The following is a 10,760-nucleotide window of genomic DNA, read 5'->3' on the forward strand; positions in this document are numbered from 1 at the left end:
TGGTGTTTCATCATTGGGATTATCCTTCCATAAAAACAGCTGGCAACCTTGATCTTCTTTTGCGATTCTCACTTGCAGAAATATTTCTCTAATATCGCCTGTGATTCCAACCTTATTTTCTCGAAACCGGTACAGAACACTATTCAACGGAGTTAATTGATCAGGACCCTTTATCAACATAGAATTCAGAGAAATATTTCCGGTTTTCGCTGCACAATCCCAAACGAGGCGTAATTTTCCCGGTTTGTTAACGTTGAATACGGGAAATATCGGAATATACCAGATACGTTGCATCCACGCTTGAAGTTCTGCTTCCGAAATCTTCCTAATGTAGCCCTTTTCCTCATAATCTTTCATTTTTTCACGAAGAGCAGCAGCTAGTTCAGGTTCCTTTTTCATCCTGGAATCCAAACAATGGAATCGTCGTAAAGCAGTCGGTTTACTATTCGGCAAACGAAATTCATCATATTTCCAGAGTAGACGTGTTTCATAGTGTCCGTCGTCTGTCTGGACAACTCCATCCAAGATGTTTAGCGCTCTCTGATCCTCCTTACACAATAGTGGTTTATCGGGTTTTGTAACACCAAGCCCTTCTAGTGAAAAGTATTCTCGTACCGCTTTCTCCAGAAATTCATCAGACCTTTCAGTACAAATGCATACTTGTACACCATGATAGGCTAACAAAAAGTCATCTTCATCAGATCCACCGTGAAGAACCCACCCTAGTCTGGTTTTTGTTGCTATCGGTTCGTTTAATTTCCCTTCTCGTGCTTTCAAAGGGTAGCTCAGACTTGCATTCTTCATACCAATCAGTATGCGAGGCTGCGCATTCTGATATGATTCTACAGGAATTCCTCGCAAATGTTTGTAATGGTTCGCCATTTCTTGCGCATCAACAGACTGGCGGAATAGATCTAGAGAAGAGACAGTATGTACTCCATGAAGCCAGTACCTTTTAACGTTATTTCCGGTACCAGAAATCTGAATGTTCAACTTAATTGAGTCATTTTCTGAACGACCCATGTTTCCTGTCCACTTAAGACAGAGTGGTGAACGTTTTCCTTCTACCTCCAATTCAGTAGCCAGAGTTGCATCCATCAAAGTATAGGAAGATCCATCATCGAGAAACGCGAAAGTTTTTATGTGTTTATCTGGACCATAAAGAGTTACAGGCACAACTCGAAACAGGGTTTTGTTAGTGATCTGATGATGGATATTGCACTCACTCTCGAACTTACGAGTTGCATTAGGTTCGTGGTGTTCGGGTGATGCTGCAGATTTGACCTCAGTTTTTGGAGCAGCTACCAAATCTCGTTGATTATTATGTAGAAGTTGATGGTGTTTAAATTCGCAACCGTTTTTACCGCAGAGCTTCTGTACCTTGCACGAGCCCTTGTGATTCTTAAGGCACTTTCGGCAAAGTCCAAATTCTTTAACAACAGCCCATCGTGAATTATACCCCAGCTCGTAAAACCTTTGACATTTGTCTATGGTAGGACAGTCGCATTTACATACTACACAGGTCACTTCTGCATGCTTAAACTGGCCTGACGGAGATTGATGAGGCGGCTTCTTTGGTTCGTCCTCAACGTCCTCGGCATGAGCATTTAGAAACGCCGGATTGTTCTTTCCGCTTCGCTGAAGTTTCGAATCACTAGACGCCCCTGCAAGGGGACAAATGTCTTCTGCAAGCTCGTACAACCAACTTGAGAAAACTGACAAATTCACAGCGGCAAAATTACGGCGATATCTGGCCCAATCAAGCTTGATAGTGGTTGGCAATTTATCAACCAGCTCACGGAGAAGAACCACGTTATAGGAATACTCTTCTAATTGACACGCTTCGATTGTGGCGCATAAATTTTGAACAGAGAGAGCGAATTCGATTATAGTATCTAATTTCTCGGCTTTAGGCGCCGGCGTGGAGCTAATTTTGGCCATTAAATTGTGCACGATGATCTCGGGATTTCCGAAGCGCATTTTAAGAGTTGAGATAATTTGAGTAACGTTCATCGGGTGCATTAACATACATTTTACCGCTTCGAAGGCTTTTCCGGTGAGGCATTTCTGCAAACGGACAAGATTTTCCTCCGCTGTATATCCGCACATGGCAGTCGTAGTTGTGAACGAGGAAAAGAATAGTGGCCATTCTTCAGGGGTGCCACTGAAAGTTGGCAGCTCACGTGAGACGGCTTGTCGAGCGACTACTTGGCTACGAGTCAAATTATTACCCTCGTCATGTTCAAACATATCGTACCTTAACGAAGAACGACCGAGTCCTAATGAATTTGCGATTCTCGGCTCTCTATCTAGTTGATGGCTCATATTCGGGCGTTGCGTCCTAGAGTGTACGACTTGATGCTGCGGAAGAAACGTTTGTGGTTGATGGGCTGGGATATTAGAGTACCGTTCAGTCGCTAATGTTGGAAACATTCTAGGAGCGCTCAAGGGTACAGCTTCACATCGAGCAGGTTTGGGCCTACCAAACTGGTTACAAATTGGAGGCATGCTGTTTGGAGGTGGTGGCTGCGGGTTCACATTCAAACGCAGTTGTTCCGGGATCGGATCCTGATCCCCGGCTACTTGTCCGGCTGTCAAACCATTTTCAATCCACTCGTTCACTCGATCCTCGTTTTTATCTTCTTCGATTTCAGCAACCGACGATGATTCACTGGCAATCTCCAATAAAAGGGCGTACCGCTTTTGAAGGTATTCACGTTTCCTCCGGTTTTCTTCTTCCTGCAATTTTCTCTCCTCGTCCAGCATTTTCAACTCCAACTCCAATTGTTTGTGTTTCGTGGATCTCTTCGACGTTCCTGAGTGCTGACTTGATGTCTCCCCGAAAACTTGCTTCGCGTTTTTTCCAGGTTTATTTGACGGTACTTTCAGCAGCTCATTCGAAGTTTGTCCAACTAACGGAACCGTGGTCGGAATGATGGTGCTGGATGCCAGGGGAACGTTGGCGGTTACTGATGTCGGCAGGAGCCTTGGTTGAGATGTTGATGGTAGACATTGTCTTATATCTGTCATCTCTGGAAACATATTTGGAGCACACACAACAGACGGGTTCAATGGTGGAATTGTGTGGGGGTGAGATATTGTGCCACCAGCGAGTGTAAATATGCTTGGTGGCAATAGCATATTAGGCGCAAAGCACGTGCTAGATGAAAAATAGGCATTTGGCGGATTGAGTGTACTGCTATTATCAATAACAGACATAGGCGGAAATATTGTACTCGACGGAACATTTACCAATGCAGATGCATTAATATGAGTACTGGTTGTTACGTTGGGCAAGGCGGTTAAACTTGTTGGGTTTTGGGGAACGAGATTCAAAGGTACTGATGTTACCCTGATCGAAGGGTTGCTGATAGCCGACGTACTCACAGCTGAAGATGTTACCTTCGCAGAATCCTTCTTCTTGACTTCGTTAGAGGCAGATAGGCACGTAGGACAATTCCAATCGCGGTAGGCGACACCTTGACTCACTTCCACACACTCGAAATGGTACCAGTCATCGCACTTGTCGCACTGGACCATTCGAGTATTGTCTTCGCCGCTGCAAGCTTTGCAGTGGTGGTTGCCATGGTTTCCACCATCAACGTTTCGTACAGAGCCTCCTACGGGCTGACCATCGCGGGACGCAGTAGTACTCCTCGTCTTGATTGGCGTTCTTCCCAGCATTGCCCAGTTAGTATGGCGATAAACGAATTTTTTAAATTGTTGGCTCTCCGGCCAACGGAACTGGATAGCAGAAGAAAGCACGAATTTCCAATTTCTTAATGTTTATTAGCGAGCATTAAAAAATTCCTGAAATTCCATTAATTAGTTCAGCGCAATGAAATTTTATACTCAACTTACGTTTAGTTCGTTTAGCGTTCTTCATGGGCTTTCTTCTCCTACTCCGCTCAAACTATTCTAGCTTTACCAGCTTCACCTAATTAATTATAAGTTTTAATAAATGTAATGTGTCGGATATTAATAGCAAGACTTACGTTACTTCGGACCACTATGGTAATTCGTTCTAAGATATTCGAGATCTGTGATAGGTTAGCTTTGCGAGTTCATAGGTGTTAAGCTATACAACAATAATAATCCTTAAGAAATTACATCCTATATATAGTTCAGCAAATAATTACCTTCCAAGAATTAATTTTAGGACCACATTTAGAGTTTAAGAATAATTATAAGAAAATTTCTGACTATCCAACGTTAAGCATGAGAATGTACACTTTCTACCGACTTTTCTATTTTGCAAATCATCATTCTTCGCATATCGCTTTTGACGTTCGCTTTTCATCATCCGTCATCGTTCTAACTGAGTCGGGTTGCTAATTCAATCGATATGATGATGTTGAGGAAGATCGTTCTGCTGAGCCGCGTCGACCGAGGGGTCGCAACACGAGTGGAACATGTTTGTGTCATTTTTCTTTCTACACCTTTCGAACATACTACAAACAACGCATTGCTATGAATAAAGGTATTGACTTCGCAGCACCAAACCGTATTCGCGCCTGCTATGGGATGCGAAGTTTTCTGGATGCGATGCTAATGTCAAAGTCGAAACAAAGGCAAGGCGGCTGTGATTACTCCTGGCGGCTTTAACAGATGTAAACAAACGGATAAACTGACCTCTTACACACTTAGTCATTATTGACGAACTTCAATGAAATGTTCTACAGCTTGTGGAATTGATATTTCTGATGTCGAAATTTGATTGAAAACAGTTTTATTTTCATCAATTCTAATGTGCATTACTCTAATTGGGCAATGAATAATAATAAGCAATGTGAATTCTCATTTATTTTGTTGCTAGTTGAGTAAGAAATCAAGAGAGTTTTTATACTTTGTTCTGTGCAATTTTCTCACTGTGTAAATAAGCTCGCAGCTCCAAACTGAGCTGCGATCGCATTCTGGATTTTACCAAAAAATATTGGGTATTTCGTTCACCACTGGACTGCGCAGTCAGTTTTCATAAGTGCGAGAATGTAAATAAAAGTGCGATCCTGCATCAAATCTTGTTGGTGTCTTCAGCGCACTTATTCTACGATTTATAATGAATGAGTGCGCTGAAGACATCAACAAGATTGGATGCAGAATCGCGCTTTTATTTTCCTTCCCTCACTTATAAAAACTAACTGCGGAGTCCAGTGGTGAATGAAATGCGCAATACAATAGCATTTACTACAAAGCTACTGGTAGTTAGCTTCAGAGGTTGCTACACATGCTTTGAGTTTGCGGAATTGAATGGAATAATTTACTTTTGAGTAAAAATCATGGGAAAACGATATGAGTTTTGATATATCGGAAGGTATTTTGAGTTTTGCAAAGGAATTCTGAGGTTACGAAAAATTTCGCTCCTCCAATTCTGAGATTCCGGTAAGATTACCGGCAGTAGCAATTTGTAATATCCGTGTGAATTCTGGCATTACGATAATTATGTTATTTTCTAGGAATTTTAGGATGTCGGTAGGAATTCAGATATTGATAAAGTAATTCTGAATTTTACGTGTAAATTCTGACATCTCAGATTTCCTTTTGAATTCCGGAATTCCTGTAGGAACTTTGAGATTCCGATAGGGATGTCGGATTTTTTATGATAATTCTGAAAATTTAAATATCATTCTAGGAATATTGCGGAAATATTAGGAATCTGGTAAAAACTCTAGAATTGGGGTGGGAATGGGATTCCGAATATTAATCTCTTGGAATTCTGTGGGTATCTTTGAGACGATATTTCTGTAAGAATCTATGAGATTGCGGTGGGATTCCTGCAAATTATTGAGTGAATATTTGTAATTCCTAAAATCAATCTTTGTAATTATTGTAAAAACCTTTAAGATTCCGTTGATCTCCAGTTCCGTTGGAATTTCAAAGTAAAGCTTTAATATAAACGTTTTGAATGTCGGTAAATATTTTATAGATTTCAATGGGATTTTTTGTGGAATCGTTAAGAATTTTAATAATTTCAAAGGGAACCCTGGTGTTTTAGGGGAGATCCTCATTGAATTCTAACGACTACCAATGGAATCACTACAATTCTCATAAAAATCTCTACATTCTAAGTTCTAGACATTCCAAGGATACTATCAGAAACCCCACCAAAATAACGAGAATATCACAGAAACACTTACACTCTGAAAAAAATCTAAACTAAATAGTTTACATGTCACACTAAATCTCTAATCGCCTGGTTGACCCCAAGTTCCGTATTCAGTGCGGTAAAACTGGCCTAGTATAACTTAAGTTTACCGGAGACATGTATAGGTTTGATTTATATGCGCCGAGATTATCTTTTTGTGATTGATTGTTTCTGGATTTATTCCCATTATTCTTATTTGGTTCCCAATACGATAAATCAAAACAAATGAAACATAGATCGTTTATTCACTCCAATAGTTCAGAAATCATCCGCGAAAGTTTTTATAACCCATACTACTCCATCGCAAACCAAAATTGGTGTTTCCGGGGCCACTAATGCCATACACTTTAGATGCGTAGTTGATCCTTAGCTCTATTACCGCAGATTCCGGGGACTCGCTAGTATTTCGTTTCAATAGTCTGTCTGCAAACATGGTTGAGAAGAATATTTGTTAATTTGATGCACATTTTGCTGTAGTCATAACTTACCGATAACTGGCGAATGGATAGCGAATCCATTGAAGTAAGCGCAACGGAACACCAACGGGAAAAACATCTTGTTCAGATTGCGTGGAACGATTTTCCACTGGAAGATAAAGAATGGCAAGGTTCTGCTTCGGGTGGTACGGAAGTCGAATCAACGATGATTTCTTTCTCGACTTTCTGGAGTCTTAGACCTCCCAAGCACTTAATTCACTGCAATTTAGGACTTCTAAACACTACAATTATGATCGGAATTATGATGTGGGAGCGCAAACATGATGGCAAACATTCTTAACGACACAAACGATCTCAACCACTGACACAATACATCGCCAACATTATCTTAGCATCAGTCTTATATAGTTTAACATTTTAAACAAATGCAGAGTATCTCTTAATCTGCGGCATGTATAAACTTCACGAAAGTCAAAATATATTAAGTTTTAAACAATTGTCGTTTAGTATTATTTCACAGTGGACCGTGACCGGTCTTAGCCGTCTGACACAGACACCGCAAAGAAAAAAAAAGTTCAAAGTTTTTTATTCATATCACCCAATGGAATCATTACGTGCTTGATCAACAACTTCCCAGTCGATTTTCTCATTGACTCAGGAGCGGCTATTAACACAATTACCGAAGCAGTTTGGACAGAGCTTCAGAACAACAATGTCCAAGTCATCAAACGAACTGCTTGTGGTGATCGCAAATTTTCCTCTTACGCCAGTGTCTTCGCGTTCTTGCAATTCTTGAATCCCAAATTTCAATCAATCCCTCGAAACCAACTTCTTATGCGGAGTTTTTCGTAATAGAGGGCGCCAACCGTTCGTTGCTAAGCAAAACGACGGCTGAAGAACTGAACGTTTTGAAAGTTGGCTTAGACGTCAATCATGTCGTGGAAACTACGAGCCCTTTTCCAAAGTTTCCGAATGTGCAAGTGAAGCTTTCAGTTGATCCAACAGTCCCACCAAAGAAGCTTGCCTATCTCCGGATTCCAGAGCCTATGAAAGACAAGGTTGATGCGAAGATCCAGGAGATGCTCGAACAGGATATTATTGAGCCGGTTAGAGGTCCTCCAGATTGGATTTCTCCATTGGTGGTCGTCCCTAAAGGGAAACATGACGTTCGACTCTGCGTGAACATGAAGCTCCCGAATCAGGCGATTCAGAGAGAGCATTACCCGATTCCAGTAATTGATACCTTTTTTAATGAGCTTCGTGGGGCTACGTACTTCTCCAAGCTCGACATGACCTCGGCCTATTATCATTTGGAGCTTCACCCTGACTCCCGCAATGTCACTACTTTCATGACAAATCGAGGTATGATGCGTTTTAAGCGGCTCATGTTCGGGATAAACTGTGCCCCGGAAATATTTCAGCGGGTGATGTCGGAAATGTTAGCGGGAATTGATGGAGTTGTCGTTTACATAGACGACGTGGTAGTAGCAGGGAGCACGCGTGAGGAGCACAACATACGGCTGCAGAAAGTATTGTCCGTTTTGGAAAGCAACAATGCGAAACTTAATAAGGAAAATTGTGTATTTGGGGTGACAGAGCTGGAAATACTGGGCTTCAAAGTAAGCGCCTTGGGAATTTGTCCATCTGAGGAAAAGATCGAGGCAATCCGCAACTTCCGAATGTTAGAGACAAAGGAGGAAGTTCGGAGCTTTTTAGGGCTCGTAAACTTTGTAGGTCATTTTATTCCAGACCTGTCAACCCGTACTGAGCCCCTTCATCAGTTTGTTCGTGGAGAAATTGGTACTTTTGGAGAAACCCAAAAATCGGCGTTTGACGATCTTCGACAAGAACTGACAGCAAAAGTGAGGAAATTGTTCGATCCTAAAGATACAACGGAACTCTACGTGGTTGCTTCTCCGGTGGGTTTGGGGGCCGTGCTCATCCAACGTGATTCGGCAGGATGACCTAGAATCATAAGCTTTGCCTCAAAAGGCCTGACTAATGCTGAACGACTGTACCGTCAGACCCAGCGAGAGGCACTAGCCGTGGTATGGGCAGTGGAAAAGTATTATTTGTATTTATTAGGACTCCGTTTCACAATCTTCACGGATCACAAAACCCTTGAATATATTTTTGAAGGGAAGTATCGGGATGGAAAGCGAGCTTGTTCACGAGCACAGAGCTGAGCTTTACGTCTCCAGCCCTATAATTTCCAAATAAAACACATCCATGGAGTGAATAACATATCAGACGTACTATCTCGATTGTGTGCCAAGGAGGACGCGCCCTTCGATGAAAGTACTCAGCACTTTCTCTGTGCCATAGGGAAATTGCCAGATGCTATAACTCTCGAAGAGATCCGTGACGAAACGGTACGCGATCCGACGCTCAATGGAGTAATTGAAGCGATGAAGACACAGAAGTGGCCATCAAATCTTTTCCGATACCAAGCTTTTAGTTAAGAATTAGGGTTGATTGACGGTATCGTGGTACGCGAGGACAGAATTGTATTACCATTGAAGCTGCGACGACGAGCTCTGGACATCGCTCATCGGGGGCATCCCGGAGTTGTTGCAATGCGTCAAAATTTGCGACAATACGTATGGTGGCCATGTATGGATAGAGATGTTAACGGTGCTGTAACAGAATGTGTGGGATATACAGCTGTAAGTAGTCTAGAACCACCTGAACCTATGAGCCGCAAGATGATGCCAGAAAGAGCATGGCAAGAGATTGCCATTGACTTCTTGTGTGCTTAAGAGTTTGCAACGTTCCTGGTCGTGGTGGACTACTACAGTCGGTTCCTGCACGTAGTTGAAATGAAGAACACAACTGCGTCCAAAACTACCCAAGTAACCAATAAGCCGTAAAAATCAGCAGCAAGTCAGTTCTATAGTCGATTTAAGGGCATAGTCAACAGGGCTAATAAGAACTATATCGTGATTAAGGGCCGCTCAAAAGCCACTTTTGGCGAATTATTCGGCCGATAAACGGCCTATTTGTTCCGAGTCTCAGAAGTGAGAGATGTCAAAAATTTTATGGCACGTGCGAAAGAAAAAAGAAAAAAAAAGGTTTGTTTATCTTTTGTACTTCTCTAGCTTTTTCTGTCTCATCCGAGTCGATTTTTTTTGTTGAATGACTGCGGTTCGAACTAATGTTCTCTCATTTCCTACTACATTTTGGATGATTCCGATCACGTTCCCATTTGCTCCATCGACGCTTTTTTGATTTATCTTGTTCAGCATCGTATATAAAGCGAAACATTGTGGGTGCTGGGTGATGGCATGAATTGGATGGAATTCAACCCGGACAACTTCAATGCTACATTTTTTCCGAAAATCAAAGAGAAAATGAATGGAGCTATCGGGAAGCTATTTGAGAAACCCCTTACAGCAATAAAAATCAATTTAATGCATGTTTACAGGTGTCGCAATCCTGATTGCAATCGGTGCAATCCGGACGGTCTCCGGAACGATCAGAAAGCGTGAAATTCATACTTTTTCGTTCGTTGCAATGGATCCACGTAATCACTAAGCAGGAGTCCCGTAGATTTGGAGACCATCCGGAATGCGATCAGGATTACGGCACCACACAAGACACGTATGTTTCAAAATCATTCCTATTAACAATTCAGCTGTTACTCAATACCGCTTCGATTTTTGTCATCTCGACAAATTGCATCACCGTTCTTGATTTGTTTTGATCGATGCCAAATTTGATTCGGGTGGCATAAACGTCATGTACACCAGCCTCTTAACAGCATTGACAGCCGTTGTATGCTGCTTGCAGACACAGGGCTTACAAGCACCGTGGCATAGCGTTATATACCCATATACGGCTTGTTTCAGTGCCCGAAGGTCACAGTGCCTAAAAGCACTTGAAACTGTTATATGAAGCCAGTTGGCACTGAAAATCCGCTAAGCGGCCCACATACCGCTTATAACAGTGCTTAATGGTTGCCTGGGTATTGATGCACTTATGAAAATCTTCAAAGACCACACATATCCCGAGTCGATTCGTTCGGATAACGGCCCACCGTTTTCAAGCGAAGAATTCTCCCGTTTTTGTGCCAGTAAAAATATCAAGTTGGTGAAAACCATACCTTATTGGCCGCAAATGAATGGCATGGTGGAACGTCAAAACCGAGGGATTTTGAAGTCACTTCGAATTTCGAAAGCTCT

General features: G+C 42.0%; 1 long non-coding RNA gene across 1 annotated transcript; it reads right to left on the reverse strand.

Moving 5' to 3' along the window:
- Positions 1-6,358: 6,358 nt before the first annotated feature.
- LOC110674555 lies at positions 6,359-7,089 on the reverse strand. The gene is made up of 2 exons (XR_002498981.1): positions 6,631-7,089; positions 6,359-6,565 (listed from the first exon to the last, which is right to left on the reverse strand). It is a non-coding gene; the product is annotated as an uncharacterized LOC110674555 (long non-coding RNA).
- Between the last annotated feature and the right edge of the window lie 3,671 nt (positions 7,090-10,760).

The sequence above is a fragment of the Aedes aegypti genome, chromosome 1 (assembly GCF_002204515.2).
Source record: "Aedes aegypti strain LVP_AGWG chromosome 1, AaegL5.0 Primary Assembly, whole genome shotgun sequence".
Classification (NCBI taxonomy): Eukaryota; Metazoa; Arthropoda; class Insecta; order Diptera; family Culicidae; genus Aedes; species Aedes aegypti.